Source organism: Sus scrofa, chromosome 7 (assembly GCF_000003025.6).
Source record: "Sus scrofa isolate TJ Tabasco breed Duroc chromosome 7, Sscrofa11.1, whole genome shotgun sequence".
NCBI lineage: Eukaryota > Metazoa > Chordata > Mammalia > Artiodactyla > Suidae > Sus > Sus scrofa.
This window is the reverse complement of record NC_010449.5, coordinates 35,480,832-35,502,902: the sequence shown is the minus strand read 5'-3', so window position 1 is coordinate 35,502,902 and position 22,071 is coordinate 35,480,832. Positions and strand designations below refer to the sequence as shown.

At 47.3% G+C, this 22,071-nt stretch overlaps 1 long non-coding RNA gene across 1 annotated transcript; it reads left to right on the top strand.

Annotated features, from left to right (window-relative positions):
* On the top strand, positions 4,825–21,806 carry LOC110261520. The gene is made up of 3 exons (XR_002345707.1): positions 4,825–6,638; positions 16,315–16,444; positions 21,482–21,806. It is a non-coding gene; the product is annotated as an uncharacterized LOC110261520 (long non-coding RNA).

Sequence of the window (22,071 nt, the reverse complement as noted above, 5' to 3'; positions counted from 1 at the left end):
AGGAAACAAGCTCAGAGAGGTTTTGTGACCTGCCAGAAGTCACACAGGTCAAAAAAGAGTGGGATCACGATTCAGAGCCAAGTCTCTTTGATGGTAAAGCCCATTCTCCATCCCTCCCCACTGTCTCCAGATAAATTCAAGGGAGGAATGTCAGAACCCATGACTGAGAACCTCTCCGCAGATGCACCCTAGGTCCTCCTCCCTTCGCCTTTCAAAATGTTGCAGGCACGTGGTGGGGACACAGTGGATGCTACTCCCCTGTCCGTTGCTTCTCTGGAAGCTCCCTGGCTCTCCATTCCTCTCCTCCCTCTTCCACTCACCTCCTCCCAGAAATCTTCATTTCTTTGCACCCTGCCTCCCAGCCCCGACCCCTCCTGCCACTGCCCCTAACTCCCCCACCTCCTCCAGTTTCTCATCTCTTCCCCAACACCCTCTCCCAGCTCCTCCTCTGCACCGCCCGCCTTGCTGGGCCATGCTCTTCAGACATTTCATTAAAGTAATTGTTGACCTGAATTCTTATTCCAGTGCATCTATAATTATGCACCACAGGAAACCCTGGGGGATTCAAAACAGACTCTTAATCTATTCCACATGATTCAAAAACAACTCCCAGGAAAGCAGTTTAATAGCCACGATTAACAGAGTGCTGCTCGGCCATCCACGGGAGTCGTTCCCAGCCCAGTACCGCCCACCTCCCCATTCTCAGAGCTGAGACATCAAAGGTCCCTCCAAAAGGAGTAAGGCTTCAGGGTTTAATTTAGTTAATTAACTGGATGTGAAGATAGCTGGCAGATTTTGTGGAAAGGGTTCCCCTGTCCTTTTCCCCTCTCCTCTGAGCTCGAGACCCCACTCTGGCCTTGAAACCTCAGCTTGTCTCCCCGCCCCCCCAGTGAAGAGGCCAGTCTGGGGCATGGTACAGTGATCTCAGCAAGGCCCGAGACCCCCTTTCTCTGCATCTGCTTTCTCTCTACCAGCCTCAAATCCTCCTCTCCTGTTCCTCTTCCTTGAGGTGCCCACCACAAGGCTTCCCTTTGTGGATGCCAGGAGCTCGTACAGCAGGGATGCCCCATCATCAGAATGGTTCCTATGGAAGGTTCCAAGAGGGGCGTGGACCACCTCCTGGGCAAAGGACCTTTTCCAGTCCTTTTCCCAAGCCCTGGAAGAGGGCTTGGCTGGGTAACCTCTTGGGCAACTCCTGGGGTTCTATGCTAGTCAGATATCACTTTTCTAAAACTGCATCTACCCACTGGGATTCGTTTCTGCTGCTTTTCTAAAACCTCATCCACCCTTCCAAGGAGACTAGCTCATGCATAGTCTATAGCAGGGGTCATAGAATCTGAGCAGGAACCAAGATCTCCTGGACAGCTGGTTAAAACAAGTTTCTGATTTGGAGGCAGGGTCCAAGAATCTGCATTTCTAAAAAGGTCCCTGGTGGGTGGTGACGGAGCTGTTGGATACAAGGTTTCTGAGCTTGTCATTCAAAGTCTGTTCCCAGTACCAGCAGCATGAGCATCACCTGCAAACACCTGAAAATGCATGGGACTCTTAGACTCCAACCCAGACCTACTAAATCACAGTCTCCTTTTAACAAGGCCCTCGGCGCGGGGGTGGGGTTATGTGCACAGTGACGTGTGAGAAGCTCTGGTTTAGAAGAATGCTCTCAGGGTTCCAGAGGAGCGTGGAGTTGGAAGCAGGTGGAGAGGGACCCCTGCCCCATCCTGCCAAGAATGTGACAAGAAGCCACTGCTTTCAGAACAGCCTTCGCCCTTCCTCTCACACATACTCCTCCATCAACCCCCCACCCTGCAGCCACCACCAATGAACATGATCCAATTGCCCAGCTCCTCCAAGGTCCAGCTCAGGGCCCGGTGTTTTCCCAGGGAATTTCATTGGGGGAGGAGGCTCTGCCCGTGGGTTATAGGCTTGCTGTCCACACTTCCCTCCTCCTCAGATACTCACCTGCCATGGCTCTCCCAGTCCCTTGGTTGCTTGTCAGTTCCTCCAGGGGAAGGGAAATAGGCAGGCATTATGCCCCTCTTGCTTCCAGAATCTTCTTCCAGAAACTAATTAGAGACCCCTAAGATTGTTTTGTCTTATTGCCATTATACCATGACAGCCCTCATGATGCAAAGTCATTATACATCACAGACTTAATCATTTATAATTTATGTTATTTCTCTGCAAATGAATGAGACGTCATCTTCTCTAATAACGAGACTTTGAGCACATCAGTCACCCTCTCCGCCCTGAGCCACACAGGCCCTCTTGTGCTCAGACCTCTGATTCTAACCGGAGCAAGTGGACTAAGTGGGGAAAGGCATGCCCCACCCCATCCCCAGTGGGTTAGGAACCTTCATCAACACCGCCTTAACTTCCTAGCAGTTCTCATTGTGCCGCTGTTGCCTAGGCTTTAGTCTCCAACTGTTTTGAATTTACATTTGCTCAATTAGAGCAAGTGAATAATATATGGATCAATAAGGTTTAGCTGCTCTTGTGATTTAGCTAAGAATATTTTATGGCAAATGATGATTTTTTTTTTTTTTACCTTTGTTAGGGCTGCACCCACAGCATATGGAGGTTCCCAGGTTAGGGGTCGAATCGGAGCTGCAGCTGCTGGCCTTCACCCCAGCTCACGGCAACACCGGATCTGTAACCCACGGAGTGAGGCCAGGGATCAAACCTGCAACCTCATGGTTCCTAGTCAGATTTGTTTCTGCTGTGCCATGATGGGAACTCCAATAATAATAACCTAGTACTTACTATGTATCAGTCACAATTCTAAGTGTTTTATATGTACTAGCTTATATAACCTCACAATAATCCTGGGAGGTGAGAACTATTATAATCATACTCACTGCCATTTTACCCATAAACTGAAACCTAAGGAGAACACACAACTTGTACAAGGTCACGTAAGGTCACAGGCTAGTAAGCCACAGAGCCAGGCTATGAACACTGAATTTGCATGTTAAACCACCACACTGTACCACCTTCCAAGTTCTCAAAGCTTATTCAGAGTTGTATCAGGTAGGACCTGAACTCATAAACTATGGCTCAGGGAGAGGAGACCTAGCTTTTGCCCCAAAGTCTCTTCCCTCTCTCACTCTGGTAATATTTGTTCTTCCTGATTTGCAGGCCAGCTTTCTGGAGTTGCAACTGTTTCTAGGGCCTAAGGAAGTCCAGAACTTTCACTCATGTCCCCCTAGACCAAGCTCAGGCTACAGAGAAGATACTGGAGGAGGCAGAATTTGCTTGATTTCTTTGCAGCCATCTCCTCCTCTTTCTTCTTTCAGTCATTCATTCAAGGAACACGTTGCATTTGTACCACATTTTTTGGTGCCGAGTTGAAGAAATCACTCTGCCATCTTTCCAGGTGCTCAGAGTGTAGTGATGTAGACAAGTATGATAGTAGCTGAACACAAAGCAAATAAGTGGGTGTTATATGGAGGTGCAGGTGATGCTAAGGATAGAGCAGCAAAGCCAAGAGCAAATTATTAATCAGAGTGTGAGGCCCTCGAGGGAGAAGACCAGATGTTGGCCATCTCAGTTCCCTAACTACCTCAGAAAGTGCTTGACAAACACTTAGTGAGCAGGTGGAATCAAACTGGGATATCAGAGATGATGCCACAAAGATTTAGCATCTCAGCTGGGACTTAAATAATGGATAGATTTTTCAATTGTGGCAGAAAATGAGGAAAAAGGACTGGCTGGGGAACAGCAAGGGTAAAGAAAGTCAGGTGAGTGAAGGACCTGTTGAAAGCAGGAGGGAATTGACAATTGTTTCGATTAGGAAACAAGTTGATGTTTACAGAATCAGCTTTCAAATACGCTACAAGAAGAATTAACCACTGAGTTTCACATTTTTTTCCTTTCTTGAAGTTTTTCTGATCTCTGAGTGGGTATCTCGGGGTTTTTTTTCCTCATTTCAGTAACTTTAAAAATTAAAAAATTTTATATTGGCATGTAATTGATTTATAATGTTGTATTAGTTTCAGGTGTACAGCAAAGTAATTTGGGTTTGCATACACATATATCCAGTCTTTTTCAGATTCTTTTCCCATACAGGTTATTACAGAATATTGAGCAGAGTTCCCTGTGCTATACAGTAGCTCCTTATTGATTATCTATATAGAGTAGTGTGTATGTGTGAATCCCAAACTCCTTATTTATCCCCCCCTTTTGCTTTTGGTAACGGTAAGTGTTTTCAAAGTCTGTGAGTCTGTTTCTGTTTTGTAACTAAGTTTATTGGTATCACTTTTTAAAAGATTCCATATATAAGTGATATCATATGATATTTGTCTTTCTCTTTGACTTACTACACTTAGTATAATAATCTCTAGGTCCATCCATGTTGCTGCAAATGGAATTATTTCATTCTTTTTATGGCAGAATAATATTCCACTGTATGTATGTACCACATCTTCTTTATCCATTCCTCTGTAGATGGACATTTAGGTTGCTTCCATATCTTGGCTTTAGTAAATAGTGCAGCATGAACATTGGGGTGCATGTATCTTTTCGAATTATGGTCTTCTCCAGACATACGCCCAGGAGTAGTATTTATTCCTGGATCATATGGAATCTCTATTTTTAGTTTTTCAAGAAACTTCTATACTGTTATCCTCAGTGATTTTACCAATTTACATTCCCACCAACTGTGTAGGAGGGTTCTCTTCGCCACACCCTTTCCACCTTTATCATTTGTAGACTTTTTGATGATGGCCATTCTGACTGGTGAAATATCATACCTCTTTGTAGTTTTTGATTAGCATTTCTTTAATAATTAGTGATATTGAGCATCTTTTCACGTACTTTTTGGTCATCTGTATGTCTTCTTTGGAGAAATGCCAGGTGGGCATCTTACATCAAGTTCACTTGCCACAGGCACAGTGCACAGAAAGCCACCTTCTTGCCAAAAGTCTTGTGTGTTCCCATCTTCTGGCTGCCCTCAAAATTTCTCACTCCACACCCCAGTTCATCTCATCCAAAGGCCCATTTCCTACCCTCTCACCTCACTCAGGTCTGGAAGGGGGATGGCAGCTAAACTCATAAATTGATTCAGGTGAAGTGAATTATAAAGATGCTTCCCAGCTGTGGCTCATTCCTTGAAGAGCAGAGGGGTTGTGAAATTCAGGGCCAAGCATTCCCCCCTCTTAAACTCTGCATTTTTCTATCCTTCCCAGAAATTATGCTTCTTTGGGGCAGATTCTGGAGAAACTCAAAGCCAAAGGAGGAACTAAAAGGGAATCTTGAGATTAACAGGTTAACAGAAGCCATTTCTTAGAAGGGAATTTTTGAATACCACCTTTTAGTAATACGCCAGCTTCCTTAAAGACACAAATCCTGGGGATGCTTAGGAAAACCACAGACTCCCTATCTTCTGAATCATAATTTCCAGGGAAGAGCCCTGAATTATAAGCACTTGAGGTGACTCTTAACAGGGAAGTTGGGTGAACAAAGAATTTTATATTTTCCCTGTGAAGAGACTGGCTCTTATTTTCCAATCAAGACTGCTGCTGGGAGCAAGAGGCTGCCCTTTTTTTGGTAGGGGGAGGGGAAGAGGGCAAGATGCAGAGACCATTAACATTCATTAGAAACTCCACCTGGCTTTCACTGCAGCTGGTCAGGAAACTAGCAAGGGGGCGGGAGCTAGCGGCTGATTGAGAGGGAGTGAGCCAATGAGAAACAGAGGAACCACTGCCCACCCAGAGTGCTTTGGGACAGCGGGTGGGACTAGTCTCCACCGCCTATAAAAAGTACCCTCAGTTTGTCCAGAAGCAGTGCTGCTCGTTTGGTGGTAGTTGCTGGCGCTGGGGTGGGTGGAAAGGTGTCCGTAAAGGCTCCACGGAGCTGGAGTTAGGAAAGTGGAAAAAGACGAGGAGGGGTATAAAGCTGTTGCTGCTGCTTTTCTTTTTTTTCTCTCTACTTTCATAAAGGGAAAGTTCTGGGAAAAGCAGGGACTTCCTCCAAACGCTAGCCTTTCTTGGCGCTCTCGTGGGGGGGGGGGGCTCTTTTTTCTTTACAGATAGTCATGGGGCTGTAAGACTACAGGTGCCTGTTTTTCTCTAGGGGGCTCTTTCTGCCTGCTTTTTCACCCTGAAAATGCTTTTCTTGGGTTTTCTCAACTGGAGAAAAATCTTTTACAAACCTCTCAGTGGTTAAAGTTATTTCCTCTTAGGAAAGCTTTTTCCTTTCGCAAGGATCGCTTTCTGGGAGTGGGTTCTAGGAATGAACAGCCCTATTGGTAAGGATAGAGAAAGATCAGCTTTGCCAAAACTCCACTGGGAACTGCTATGGAGCACTCGGGGCTCTGAGTTGGTGTATATGTGTCAAAAGAATGACCATGCTGTCTCTCACTCCCGAAAGCCAAAAACTTACGCTCCTAGCAGGCAGTGACTTAGTTTCAGCCCTGCCAGTGATAGGTGATAAACTCAACTTTCCTTGCTCTTGCTAAAGTCTCTGTTCGGTACAACCTGAGGCCTAATTTGTGGCCGCCTCTTGGAAATAGCAGTCCTGTTGGCTTTCCTATTGATTCTCTAAGTGTCCTAAAGTTCTCTCCTGGGAACAAGCTTCTACAGAATAGACCCACTATCTGCAAAACCTTGCTAGCTGTGAACTCATATCGGGCAAAACCTAAAGTGAGTTTGGAAACCTGCATATTTCTCTCTAGCTGAAAACACTAATGGGTTGAACTGAGGTGGTGGGTGGTAGTTCATGGTCAGCCCTTGAAGATGAGGGTTTTCTCCTGTAGATTATTGCTCCAGTCCTCAGAGTGGGACCTGTTCTAAGGGAATGCCTGAGTAGGAATTGAACTGGTGGGAACTCTTCTGAGAGAATAACAGCTTAACAGTTCCTGGGGGCTCCCTGCTGGCTTAGACACTGTGGTCCTTCCTGCCTGGGGGAGAAACTTGTAGAGCCTACAGCACAGCTGTGATCAGACTGCCATTCCCGCAGTATCATAGCGACGAGCCTGGGCTGTCTGGAAGGGCATAGTAACAGGCTGACATCTCCAGGGAAATGAATCAAGTGCAGAGTGCTCAAGAGGAATACTGGGGAGTCAGCAGGCCACTGACCACATGTGGTGGCCTGAGAAGTGGGAGCATCTGAGGCCCAACCTATTGAGTTGGGAAACAGGACAGTGCTGACCTGATGAAATAAGGGAGGCAGGGCTAATTGGTGTGGTTTGTTCAGGTGAACCAGTTCTCGGCTAAGCTTGATGAGGGCTTCATCAGAAATCCTCAAGGCAGTTCCTCTGAAAACCACTTGAAGGGCATTAGAAGCTGTTGCTTCTGTTCATCCTGGAGGTGGGGAGTACTGGGGTTTGTATGTAACCTGTTTGTTCAGGACTGGGGGTGACTGGTGGACTGTTGAGCAGAGCCTCGATCTGCTGGACACGCCTTCATAGCCATGTGTTTGAACAGTGAGGATGCAGCATGGAGCGCCTGTTAATCTATTATCTAATCTCCCTGCAGCCTGGGACCCTCTCAAAACACTGGTTTTGTTCCTCATGTTTGTGTAGCTCTCACCCACCCAAGCAGATTGTACCGTGATTGTATGAACCTGCTCTTATCCCGAGCAGCCTCTCAACATGACATCGATAAAACATGGATGAAAACTTGTTCAACAGTAGCTCAGGGTTCAAAGCAATTGCTTCCTAACATTGTCAGTGTCAGGCTAGTAACCTGAAAGAAATCACTGAAAACCACTTTTCTACCCTAATGAAAGACAGACAAGGGGGCTGGGTGGAAGTTTTTTTTTGGTTGTTCCTGTAGCATGTGGGCGTTCTCAGACCAGGAATTGCACCCCAGCCACATCAGAGACGACACTCACTGAATCCTTAACCACTGGGCCATTAGGGGATTCCTGGATAAGATCGATCTTTTTAGATTGAAGAGACTGTGCCAGTTCCTTTCTTGCTACAACCTGAGCTCTTGGCCTCAGTCACATAGCCACAGCTGTAACTTATCCCATAAGACCTCCACGAAATCATACATCCAGCTCTAGTACTCCGCAGTCTCTGGGGGCAGGCGGAACCACGATGGGCTTGTGGCAGTAACTTAAATCCATCCAGGACCAGTGTGTGTGCGCCTGAACCTGAGAGGGTGCGTGTGCTGTGAGTCGGTTGCCACTCAGACCCAGCCTCATCTGGGTGACCTTGGGCTCTGCCACATAAGTCTGAAGTGCATGTGGTTGCTGCACAGCCCTGGAGGGGTCTGAGCACTACTCAGCCGACAGCTGGGTGGGAGCGTGCGAAGTGGGGGCTGACGTGGGGCTGCCAGCTGTTGCTGATAATGGGCTGCAACGTCCAGTTGCCCGTCTGGGCTTTCTGTAGTCTGCCTTCTTTTTACACCAGGGGAACCCCTGTCTGAGGGGCAAGGAGGATGGGTCCAGAATTAGGCAGAACCTAGACCTTAGGTTCCCTATAGGGAAAGCAGTTCCCAGGCTCTTGAGGTTGGGCCACCTTATTTCTTTGGAGGACCTTCAAAAGGTTAAGGTCACAGACCTTAAGGCCAGACACAGCTTCAACCTGGATTCTGCCACTTGCTTCTCTGGTCTTGAGCTGCTTAAGCTTTCTGATAAGCTGACTTGTTAAAATGGGTAAACTAGAAGCTAACTGGGCCATGAGGCTTCAGTGGCGATCCTGAGAAGCATGACATACTGCCAGTCCTATGACTAACTCTTGACAAGCCTGTACTCGCTCACCCACCCACATCGCTTGGTATCAATTCTATGTTGGTGTTTGAGAGGGTCTGTCCTCTGCGTAGCTCCCTCCCCTTAGTGTAAGCTCCTCTCAAGCCTTACCCTGGGCAGCATCTCCCTTTTCCAGGTTGGTTCTGGGGCTGTCCTCTTTGTCACTAAGCTGCACAGCCCCTGGGTAACTTGGGCATGTCCTAGAACCAGTGGTAGGTGAGAGGCAGTGAGGAAAGGGGGTTTGTGTAGCTGAATCCTTCTTAAGCGCAGGCCTCTTGGCAGGAACAGAAGTCGCTGCTTGTGCCCTGGCGGGGTGGGGTTGGGGGAGGCTGCCCTCTTGGCCGCTCTGGCTATAGAGGCTCCCCCGCCCCGGCTGGTTGTACTTATCCACAACCCATGGGCCTCTACAGTGATGGCCTACTCTCTGAACACTTGACCCTTGCTCTGCGGCCCGTCAAACTTCCTTTGTGGGTCTGGGGTAGATTCTTGAACCAGCTCATACATAGCATGCCTGACCTGATCCTGAAAGTAGGGACACTGTGGCATCCCAAGGTTGTAGAGTGACAATGTGGGGATTTTGTGTGACAGCCTCAGGTAGTCCAGGGCGGGGCACTGGTACTGGAAGAAATGGACTTTTTTTGCCACCTTGATTCTTTAGAAAACCTCAGGAAACCTGAGCTGAAGGTCAATTGACACCTTGTTCTGTTTCAGAATTGGTCCCTGGGAATTCCTTTCATGATTCAGCAGGTTACAAACCCAGCTGATATTCATGAGGAGGCAGGTTCGCTTCCTGACCTCGCTCAGTGGGTTAAGGATCCGGCATTGCTGTGGGTGTAAGTCGAAGACATGGCTCAGATACCTTGTGGCTGCGGTGTAGGCTGGAGGCTGCAGATCCAATTCAACCCCTAGCCTGGGAACCTTTACATGCTATGGGTACAGCCCTAAAAAGTGCAAAAAAGTCCCTGATTTCATTTGAATCTCTCCAGATGCCCAAGAGTGACCTTTTAGGTTGCAGCACTTACAGGGCAAGGAAGGATACGTCAGCCACTTCGCAGAGACCCAAGATTTTACCACTAAGCACTCTTCCAGGGCTGGCTTTTTCTTGGGCTCCACAATGCTATGGACACTCACTTGAACTTGACAGTTGGTACTCTACCTTAATTCTCTTTAAGGACAAACCTAATTGGCAGAAAAACCTTTGAACAAGTGGCTTCTGCTCTTACCTTCTCGTTTCAATATTAGAATCGCAGAGAAGCTTTGCAATCTTGAAGACCTGTCCACACTCTTAATTTCAGAACTAGTTTTTCTTAGTCTTTAAAAAAAAAAAAGCCATCCCCTCCTAGTTCTTGCCTTTCAGAAGGGAGAACTTTGGTATCCAGGATGTTGCCAATTTTCTGCCCATTTTAAGACTACCTTGTAAAGGAAAGGCTTGTTTCCTATCTATCCTGCCAGTGACTTAAGGTTGCTGGAATTGTTCTTGCTTGGAAAGGCCTCCCTTGCTTCAATAAAAGAATGAACTTTAGGCTTCCATCCTTTTAAATACAAAGGGAATCTTGTTCTAAGTTGTTACAAAAGGTTTCAATGACGTCTGAGGGATTGTTGACCTCTCCTTACATGGCTGCAGCTCCAATTCGACCCCTAGCCTGGGAACCTCCATATGCCGAGGGGTGAGGCCCTAAAAAAGCGCAAAAAAGCATTACGGAGTTCCTGTCGTGGCACAGTGGTTAACGAATCCGACTAGCAACCATGAAGTTGCAGGTTTGATCCCTGGCCTTGCTCAGTGGGTTAAGGGATCCGGCGTTGCCGTGAGCTGTGGCGTAGGTCGCAGACATGGCTCGGATCCTGCGTTGCTGTGGCTCTGGCGTAGGCTGGCAGCTACAGCTCCGATTAGACCCCTAGCCTAGGAACCTCCATATGCCACGGGTGTGCAGCCCTAAAAAAACAACAAAAAATCGACTAGATCTCTTAAGTTAAACTGGACTTCGCCTGCTGCCCCATCAGGGAAGGAACTTGGAAGTTGGGTTTCTTGTTGCCATAGAAATGAGACTGGAATTAACTGAATCAACAGCTCTTATGTCAGAGGCTTGATGTCCTAGGACAAAATTCTGCCCTGGGGGAGTTCCTGTTACCAAGAGTTGTGGTGTAGGTGGCAGATAAGGATTGGATCCCGAGTTGCTGTGGCTGTCGCATAGGTTGGCTGCTGCAGCTCCGATTCAACCCCTACCCTGGGAACTTCCATATGCTGTGGGTGTGGCCCAAAAAAAACCCCATAAAACTGCCCTGAAATCTGGAGAGACAAACCAGCTTGCTGGGGACAAAAGATGTGGCCTGAGTGAGCAGCCAACCAGCTGGAGCCCTTAAAGGGCTATTGACAAATCCACAGAGGCTCAGTTTAGGCTTACCTGAGAGTACACTTTAGGGATTCCTTACTCCCGTGAAGTTTGTTTTTCTTTTCCTGGGCCCTGGTATTGGGCCTTGGAGAAAAGTTCTCTTAAAAAATATTCCTGTCCAACAGGACAACTGCCTGAAACTGATCTTGGCTAGCTAAGCAGATAAACACAAGCACTGCCCTCAAGCATGAAAGGGTAGAAAAGCAATGCCCGCTTCAGCGTCTATACCCGCTCTAGGTGGGAATTGCATGCGGCTGGAATTGGGTGTGGAGAGGATCTGTGAGGGGCACTAAGGAGTCCTCTCTCAAAGCTTTTAGGACTGAGTCCACTTGTGGCTGTGGGGCTTTTTCCCTCAGGTGCTGTGTTGCAATCAGTCCTGTCTTGTCTCCAGCCAGTGTCCTGTCCATGCTCTAACCTGCCTTCATGTGGAAAGCAGGGCTGAAGCTTAGAGCTTCACAAGTACCGTTGTCTTGTTGCTAGAGTAATATCTCAGATGCCCACTTATCACTTGCTAGCTTTTGGATAGGCAGAAAGTAGGCATAAGTCTTCAGAGTGACTAGTGCTTCAGGACCACATTGAAGCCACAATGTTCAAGTATTCTAGGGCCACCAAGGGGTGCATTGCCTGACCTGGTCATGCGTGTAGACTTGCGTGTTCCCCCGAGGGGACATGGTCTCCTTCAATCCAGCCGTCTGGCCTCTTTGCCTTGCCACGGGTCCATTCTTGTTCTTCATGCACTAAGGAGAATTGAACTCTGGCTGTCGACGTGCTCTCCTTGAGCTGCTCAAGACGGCTCACTGCGAAGGATTCCAGCAGGATTCCCCACCCACCCAATTCACCCAAGTCATGTTCCTTTCAGTGCTGTTTGGTTAGTAGGGGGACAGATGGGGTAGGGGTGCTGTCAAGCTCAGTATAACTTTTGAATGTCTACATTTCTTGAGCCTTAGCTGCCACCTCAAGCCTTATCCCTGCAACAAGATCTGTAGGCCTCCATTTTGACACCCAATGGCGCCCTTTCTTCCTTAGCTGGGAAGACCGCCTACCACCAGCTAAGTAAGTCCTGCAGATCAGCTGGTTAACGCTTAACAAGGGCCAAAAGAAAGGATTTTCTTTCGTCTAGCTGCTCTGTCCCAAAGTTGGGCCCACCAGGGTGTCGCACATTCCTCGTGACTTGGGAAGGAACAAACTGCCTCAGACTAGAGCAAAGGGCCCCAAAGTTGATAGGACAACTTCCTGACAAAGTCTCTGCTGAAGACAAAACGGGCTTGGTGCCAAACCCATCCTCTTGGAGATTTCAGTAAGATGGCTTTCTTGATCCAGGACACCAGTCAATTGCTGAAGAGGTACCCTGTCTAGGGCCCATATCTGTTAAGTTTCTAAAACCTTTTTAAGATGTAGGAACAATCCTGGCCCATCTTCATGGGCAGTCTTGTCTCTTGAAGGCTCTGGTGGCCTGGAGTTTTAACTGGAACAGGGGATGATGGAGAGCTTGACTTAGGCTCTCAGAGTTGGACGCAGGTCTCCTGGATCTTGATGTTGGACTTGACTGTTAACCTGGATCACAAGGAGATGCTGGCCGTATACCTTAGTTCATGGTACACTTGGTCCATGAAAGGCCTCTGCATGGTTAAGTCCTTTCTTACCTCCCTTTCTCCACCATGGGGAAATACACACCTGGATGGTCACATAAAATGTGCATGGTTAGATGCATGTCTAGTGACATAAGTAGAATGATTTATAGGCCTTTACAGAGTTTTATGCACCTTCCTACTTCTATGCTCCCTTGGAGATGGACACCTTGGTTGGTTCCCTACTGATCCAGGTGATTCTCTAGTGAACCTGAGTGGAGACTTCCTTTCTCAGGTAATTAGTCTCCTTACAGAGGGGCCAAGCTTTTCTCACGAAATCTGGAGTCTGCTCAGTTCTGAACTTGTCTCTTGAGCATCACCGTTTAAGGACCTCATGTGCACACATGCAGAAGGGAAGCCCCACTTCCCCTTGTCCAGTGTCCTGTCTAATGTCTCGACATGAGAACTTGGACAACCTCAGAACTATTCCTTGGGGTGTCCCACACACCAGAGATAGGAAATCCTCGTCTGTTTTATACTCGGCTGGAAAAATTAGTTCTGGCAACCTCTCCCTCTGGCTTAATTAGCTATCTGCACCTTTTACATAACCCTTAGAAATGAGGATATAGATGATCTAATTAACAAGAGGCAAACATCCCCGCTGACTGGCAGGAGTATGTCAACCCCACCTGCTGGGCTAATTGAGTAAGTGGGCAGATCATCAGCCTTCCATGTGACAGGAACCTTCCTGGCATCTTGGAGCAATGCCAGTGCCCCTCTTTGCAGGGCAACGTGAGTAGAACCTGCTGATTTACCAAAGGAGTGGGAGAGGGGGTTGCCAGAAACTCTTTTAAGAAGGGTTGTTGGTGGAGCTGGAAGCACAGTGGGGAGAAGAAACTAAAGCATCTTTCATCTGTTACTAAACTTCACAGAATGTGGTCATGCTTGGAGCTTTGGTTAGTGTTGGAAATTGCCCAGCTCCAGCTGTAAGTCACCAGGTACCACTTAAAGGGTTGGACAAGCAGCCATATGGATGCATATGGGGTCAAAGGGACAATGTGAATTGTCCAATCTATGGAACCTTCTCCAAAAGGAATAGTGCTGGACACTGGTGGCAGAGAAGACAAAGTGGGGAGCGAGTCTGACTAGAATTCAATCCTCTCAACCAGGATGTGTTTGAGAGGAAGCCTCAAGGACAAAGGTTTGAGCAGAGGCTGGATCCACCCCAAGGGCCTCAGGCACCCCCTACTGCTATGCTGGCTGAAAAGTGGGGTGATGGGTTAAGGACCCTATCACATGAAATAGGACAGGCACTGGTGGAAACCTTCAGATTATCAAAACACCTATCTCGTTAGATGCTGTGAGGTGAGCACCAGACCTATCTCAGGAGGGGGTGGGGTGCTCCTTTGGTACCTACTCTGCCAGCCTGGGGCTGCTGGGAAGTTGGGTTTGGGGAGAATGAGCCAGGCTCCTACCATCCCCTCTAGTGTGGATTTGTATACTGTCCTTAACTTGAGCATTTACTTAAGTCTAGCTTTAATCCAGCATTTCCAGTCTCAGACTACTTCTGTTAGTGGATCTGAACAAAGGGAGAGGACTACTGTCAAATTTGGTGAAATACCAAGATGAGAAAGGTGACTGCCAGAACTAGAAAGTGACATTAACTGAAGCCGGTTTATGAGCTTTCTGAGATTCCTTGAAACCAAGCTCTATCTGGATACATTTTTAGGATGTCACCTTTCCTTTGAGCTCAAACTGGATATACCATGGCCTTAGCTGTTAGCATGCTTCCTTAAGGTCTAGTTGACTTATAATATACCAACTTCTATACAGCAAAGTGACCCAGTCATATATGTTCCATCATGTTCTATCCTAAAAGACTGGATATTGTTCCCTGTGCTATACATCATTGCTTCCCTATTCTAAATGCAATACTTTGCATCTACTAACCCCAAACTCTAGTCTTAGCCCACTCCCTCCCCCGTCCCCCTTGGCAACCACAAGTCTGTTCTGAGCCTTTTATAGGTAGGCTCACTGTGCCATCTAAAATGGGGCACAGTATATGTGATATCATGTGGTATGCCTTTTTCTGATCTCTTAAGAGAGCATGTTGCTGCAAATGGCATTACTTCATTTTTATGGCTTAGTATCACATTGTATATACATGCCACATCTCAATCCATCTGTTTATGGACATTTAGGTTGTTTCCATGTCTTGGCTATTGTGAATAGTTAGCATGGTTGAAGCCCTACAGAAGTTCACCCCTGAGAACCCTTCTAGAAACTTTAACCTCACCCTGTGGGCACTCAGTGCTCTGCTAAAAGTGACATCTGTGCATGCCTGATGGATGCTTGCAAGCGTCCAGCTTCAAGACAATTGGTGATTTAACAGATCTAGATTACCACGCTCTAAGTCTCATGACTGAAGCTTTAACTTTCACGTGAAATTAACTTCAAGGGGAAAGATTTAATACTGCCACTGTCAATTCACAAGACTTAAGTTGCGTAGGCATTGGGGAACTTTGGGCTGTTAATGCCTGCTTGGGCTTATGAGAAACTCTCTGCAGACTTTCGTGAAAGGACAATTCTTACATGATTAAATAGAATATTCATTGGCTGCTTAGTCACGCAAGATTCCACAATGCTTATGGATGGCAGTGAAATTCTGAAGAGTAGGGTTTTAGTGGATGGCAATATGGGAGCTGGAGTTTAGAGGATCGAGGAAGCATTCCTTATTGGAGAGAATAAATGACAGCACGTGGCAGTCAGCTCCACTGCTTAGAGGATCCCTTAATGCGTATGCGTGCACGTGTTGTCTTTCTCCGGAGCCTGCCTCCTTGAAGTGGCTGGACAGGCTCTGTCCACCTTTTCTGTTTGCACGTCACCACCACCCCTACTTGCTTCATGATGTAACCTCTGATGTTTCTGTGGGGCGAGCATTTGTCAAATGTCTATTTCTAACTCTTGCTGTTAAAGGTCCAAGAAGGCTTTCTAAATGGCCCTTGGAAAGAGTCTCGAGTCAAGAGATGGGGGAAAAAGTATTCAGTAGACAGAACCAAGTAATGAATATGGGAGGAGCTAGAGGACTGGAAGAACCTTAGTTCTCCTTGAGTTGGGAGAGCTGGAATTAACTCTTGTCTATTCTGATCCTTGAGGGACTTCAGACTTAGCCATGTCCTCAGACTTCCCTCTTGTATACACTTGATGAGGACATGCGAAACTGATCTGTGTGACAGGTCCCTGAGCAGCAGTGGGCAACCATTGTACTTGGGGTGTCTATCAAGCAACTTTCTTGCCTGAGCCAAGCACTTAGAGTAGAACTTTCTTGACAAATCTAGCTTGGTTATGTGTTGCTGAGAACTGGGTTCCTCATCTGGCTGGACCAGAAGGGATCCTCTTAGCTTGACTTCCCTTAAGATCCTGACGTGGAGGTTCACGTATGGGTATCTTACACGGTCAAGGTAGAGAGGTGACTGAAGAAAGGGCATTGGTATCCCTACTGTTGGTATTAGGGGCTTAATTCTGCTGAGACCTCTTGGATCCATCAAAACATATTCAGGAATTATTTCCTTGAAGGATAAGGAGCCAGGAGAGTTGAATGAACCCTCCGTTTATGTGCCTAGGGGCTTCTTTAAAGCTTAGCAAACTTCTGTCTGCATCCACAGAATTGAGGGAGCCCTGGAGTAGAAAGTGAATGCAGGAGGCTTGAAGGGAGTGGATGCCTGCCTGGAGCTGTCTGAAATCTGAAGGCTTCAAATTCAGGCCGTGGCTGAAACTGAAAATGAGGCTGAGCCTGTAAGTTGGGGCACTACGTATGTTAGTGCCAGCTCCAAAGCCTTGCTCACTGAGACATGAGAGGTCGAGCCTGCCAGGAGAGGTGGACTGCACGTGAGCTCCGATTGAGAGCAAGCCCTGGGATGTGTGTCAATATGCAGAATGAAATGTTCAACTTCTTTAAAAGCTGAAGTTGTAATAAATGCATAACACAACATCTTCAAGCAATATTCCTTATTGGCAGATGTCCTCTGTCGACTAAGATGACATTTGTGTAGTGTTTAAGTGGCAAACGGTGCTATGCTAAACCAAAAGCAAACCCAAGACGAGAGTTCCCTTTGTGGCTTGGGTAATGAATCCGACTAGTAATCATGAGGACATGGATTTGAGCCCTGATCTTGCACAGTGGGTTAAGGATCCGGTGTTGCCATGAGCTGTGGTGTAAGCCACAGATGTGGCTCAGATCCAGCGTGGCTGTGGTGTAGGCCGGCAGCTGAAACCGATTAGACCCCTGGCTTGGGAACTTCCATAAGCTACACCTGTGCCCCTAAAAGCAAAAAACAAAACAAACTTGTTGTATATCTATCCATTAAGTAGAGAACAGCCCCTAGTTTTTCTTCAATCCCTGACACAGCAGCTTGCCCAACCCGAGGCTCTGACCCTGCCTCTAACAAGATGGTAATGCCTCCTTACTCAAAACTGATTGATCATCTCATCTAGCTCCATTAGAAAACGGAAGTGGCTGACCTCCCTTGTAACAGGACTAAGACAACCAGATTAATCTTGTTCGGGGAGCCAAGGGTGTTTGGGAGCCACACAGCGCCTGGAAGCCATGTACAGGGAACACACAGGCTAAGCCCCAGTGGTGGCCTGTTCTGCTGCTGGAAGGTCTTCACCTCTACTTAGCTCTGTAACCAGCAGGGATTTAGCTCCATATTTTTGGGTGAATCAGATGCTGCAGTTCTCATCTACAAATCAAAATGATTCTGCTCTGAATTCAGCTAGCTACTGGGTAAACCCACTCCCCCCCTCATAGGAGGGCCCTCTGGGCTCCGGTCCAGGGTGGGTCCCCTGCAGACGAGTGTAAAGACTGGGTGTCGAGACCTGTGCTGTCCTTTCCCAAGGTTACATGGCTGTTCCCGTCCAAGCCCCTCACTTTGCATCTGTCCCCATGCAAGCCGGCTCTTCTCCATCACTCCTTAATTTGGATACTCTGCTCTGTGCCCAGTTGGGGGAGACTCCTGTGGGCTGCATCTCTTGGTCTCCCTTGAAACCTGACATCCAGAAGGGCTTGGCCCCTGGGATACACTGGCTGGTGGTGGGTTTGGCTGCTAGGACACACTAGCTAGAAGACAAGAGGTTTGGGTACGTTTCCCTGACTCGCTGTCTGCTTTACAGCGACACGTTAGCAGCTCTGTCCCAGGGCCACCGCTCTTGCCAGCTTGGGACCATCTTCCATAGTTCGGGCTCTGTGGGCTCGGGTAATCTTCCCTTGGGCCCTGTGATTGGCAGGAGGTTCCATCATTGCTAGTCCCTAATGCCTCATCCTCTGTTCCTCCATCCTTCACATTCCACTGAGGTTTTTTTTTTCCATAAAGTCTACTCAAACTAATAAAGTTGCATTCTGTTTCCTGCTCAAACCTGGAGCAGGAGAAAGTCTTAGCTTGAAAGGGGAGCAGAGCCCCCTAATACCTTGGCCTCACATACCCAAGGGGGGAAGTGGGGTTTCAGTTCCTTTACCTGGTATACACTAGGTCTCGGGATCTGGGGAGATGTGCCTGGCAGCCGCTGAATGGGGAGGGAAGTTCCCACCTAAGCTGTAATCCATGATGTGATAGCTAGAACAAAGGGGTGGACTAGGGGCCATGTAAATGCTAAATTGATACAGGATCTGAATGTCAGCACACACACAGATGCATGTCTACCTTTGAGCATGAAGCTAATTTTTGAAACTGTAGCCTGAGGATGAGTGGTTTCTGAAGAGGGCACACCCTAAGTTTTTGTTCCTGATGAGACCTGGGGTCAAGCTTCAGCTCCACTTTCCCAACACAGATATCTGGTTCAATATCTTCAAATGTCTACTTGCTGCTCCAAAGGGACCACAGGGACCCAAACAAGATTAAAAATCTTAAGATTCTGGAGTTCTCATTGTGGCACAGTGAAAACAAATCCGACTAGGAACCATGAGGTTGCAGGTACGATCCTGCTCAATGGGTTAAGGATCTGGCATTGCCATGAGCTGTGGCGTAGGTCGCAGATGCGGCTCAGATCCTGCGTGGCTGTGGTGTAGGCTGGCAGCTCTAGCTCCACTTGGACCCCCTAGCCTGGGAACCTCCATATGCCGTGGGTGCAGCCCTAACAAAAACCCCTTAAGGTTCTGAGCCATAGCAGTATAAAGAGCTCTGCCAGCGCCCTTAGGTGTGTCCACTTTTTCTCCCAGGGCTCCTTGTCTCATTTTACACTCCTGTCCCTTACAGGCCCCTAATCACGGAGTCATGCCAGGAGTCTGTCCTTGTCTACCTTTCCCTCCTTACCAAGAACATGACTGGAGATGGTGCTTGAGTCTCTGCTGACTGGGAGGACTTCTCAGCACTGCCTACAGGGCAGCATCTCTTGGCCACACACTGATACTCAGTGACCATCTTGAATGAGACCTCTTTCCACCAACTATGAGGGAGGGACTCACAGATCTAGATGTGAATTGGAGAGAGATAGGTGACATAGGGCTCTGGGCCTCCGTGTTTCACCCACTCACATCGTTCAAAAAGTTTGATATGCCCAGACCCAAGTTCAAAATACATGTGCAAAATGGGGTTCACGTTTTCTCTTCATATCTTCTGGTCACTCTTGCCCTTCTTAGAGCCTGGAAAGCAGGTCAGGGGCTGCCTTTGCAACGAATGAAAGGTTCTTCACAGAACTGATCTGTTTATCACACACGTGCCATCTTTATTTACCGCCTATACCTTCGGCACCACCAGCAGGGCCAGATGGTTCAAACTGTCAGGATTGTATTGATTCCTGGACCTGCTGTAGAGCCCTCTCATTCTAGGCCCTACTCGAAACAGTACTATCCCCAAGCACATGACTGTTCTGTCCCTTAACTCCAAAGATGCCTACCTAAGGTAGGGGTAAGGCATTGATAGAACTAGTCTCTTGAGTGGATATCCTAGCATACCTCAAACCACTGGCCTTCTAAGTTATGGCAGGCTCTGGATATCCAAAGGGTTTATCTGCCCTTTAGCGTGCATATGTCCTGGTAGGAGCATCACTTACTTGCTAATGATGTTGAACATTTCCTTTTGATAAAGTTGGACCCCTGTGGTGGTCTTCAGGTTTTTAAGTCATTGGAGATGAGTGGTAGAACAGAAAAAACTGATAGAACCCTGGAAGGACCATGAGGGTACTGCCATCCTGTGTGAATATGAATGGCTGGCAGTCTCAAGTTGAGAGGGGGTTGCAGGATCAATAGCCTTGACTCAGCACCTAAGGGGGGCTGATCAGTAGGAGATGCCACATCTGGCACAGCAGCTGCAATTGAGCTATCTTGTTTATAGTCCAGAATTATGCCATGATTCACCTCGCTTTTCCAGGAGCCATCCTAGTAAATCAGGTAATAGAGTCCCCACCCCTGGCACCATCATCGCCTTAGAATGCGGCATTGCTTTGGCTGTGGGTGGAGAGCAGTGTTGGGAGATTCCACTTGGACTTCCCCATCATGGTGGCTTTTGCCCCATGGAACTAGCTGTGAGTGTCAGCGGCTGTGTGTTCATCTCATTAGGAACTCAAGAGTCAGGAAAATGACCAGAGTAGTTCTACAGATTAAACTACTTTCATAGGTGAGAATGCAGGAGTGACTTATTTCATGCATCTGTTGGCTTAAACAATAGAAAATACTTTTTAAAACTTTATTACATTTATAGGTGTACAACAATCATCGCAACCATATTTTATAGCATGTCCATCCCAAACCAGAAAGTCAACTTTAAAAGCTGGATTTTAAAGGATGAGGGTCTAATACTATAAATTCCTGTAAGGGAGCAGAGAACCATCTAACCTATTTACTGACTGGAGTATCTTCAGTTCAACTTAGGACAAGGCAAGGACTCTTGAAAGCAAAGCACAATTCTAGGGCTCAGATGTCTTCAGGCAGCCACTGAAATTGATCCAGCTCGAGGCAGTGGGTAACCCTGAAGAGGGAATTGTTGAGGCGGGTTACTGAGCCTAGAGGAGAGGAATCGTAAGGGTTGGTGGTTGCGGGGGATAAAGGAATGAAGAAAATGGCCACACGACTCTTCCAGTCACTTTCGTTGTATTTCTTCAACCCCAACAAAGGCAGAACTTGACCTCTTATGACCCCACTCTAATACTTAAGTTCATGTGAGGTCAGGGTATTAGATGTAAGTTAAACCTTCAGACCTCCAGGCCTAAGTAACCTTCATAAATAAGACTCACTGTCTGGGTGGTCAGGATACCACCTCTGTGAGCCTGGTAGGTAAGAAACTAGAAATCTTAACCCCCAGACTTCTGATAAATGTTTCTTAATGTTACCATGGGAGGAAGCCTTGTGGGTTCAGTAGGTTTGGTTAGGAAGCCAAGGCTCTCGATCAAGGGGTCTCTGATCTGTTTTGACATGGCATATATGCAGGAAAGGAAAGCTACGGAGTTGGTATTCCATGTGAAAATGGGGGAAAAACTATGAAGACACATAGCCCTAGGCAGGACACATGTAAATCATCACTTTAGAATGTCCTCACTCACAGTAGGATGCCTGGGAACATTCTACTGACAAGTGTTATTAGCACATGAGTGTCAGTCTTGTCTTCCCACATGGACCAGTGTGACATGACTTAATTGCTATCCAGCATTAACTCGCCATGCCTCACCTGCCCTATGATAACGTCACTTTGTTATATTGAATGCTATGGCTGTGTCCTAGTGGCCCCTCTCAGGCCAGATGTTGGTTCAGTCCAGCTTGATTGGCCCAGGTGGATTTAAGTGACGTTTATATAAAGTTTAATCTGCTTGACTAATCTGTGACTCGTCTTCTGATCTTTCTAGGGCTGCCTGAAAGGAGAACAGAATCTTAAGGACTAGAGATCAGAATTATTCCTCACTGTTGAAGAGCTTTTCTTAACTAAAGATCTCTTATGCCAGATTCAGGGTAATCTACCAGGTTGTAGCTTGTTGCCCAAGGATATATGGGCCAACTTAACCCAGATGGATTCGGATAGTCCTTCCCCAAAAGTCAGGTCAATTCTGATCTTAACCTGGGGTATGGTGAGTCAGACTGCAGTTTTCTTGCTGAGCATGTACGGTTTTCCTTGGAGCCCTCAGATTCAGCCAGACTTTGAATATGAAACAGGCCATTCGAGGGTTATTTCTTGAAGAAACTGTTTTTCAGGATCATTCTTCGATCCAGGTGCCTGATGATGCCCACTCACTCTATGGGAAGTGAGCACTCTGGAGCCCTCTAGATTCTCAGGAGTTTCTGGGGGCCCCTTGGGGTGCACAAGCCTGGGAGCTGCTGACCATTGAGGTATAGGATGGCTGTGGCCAAAAAGTGGCTTTAACCGTAGAATAGCGCTTTGAAGGACTTCAGGAAGGAGATTTCCCCTGTGGGGCATGAGGAGTTGTCACATCCTTGACTT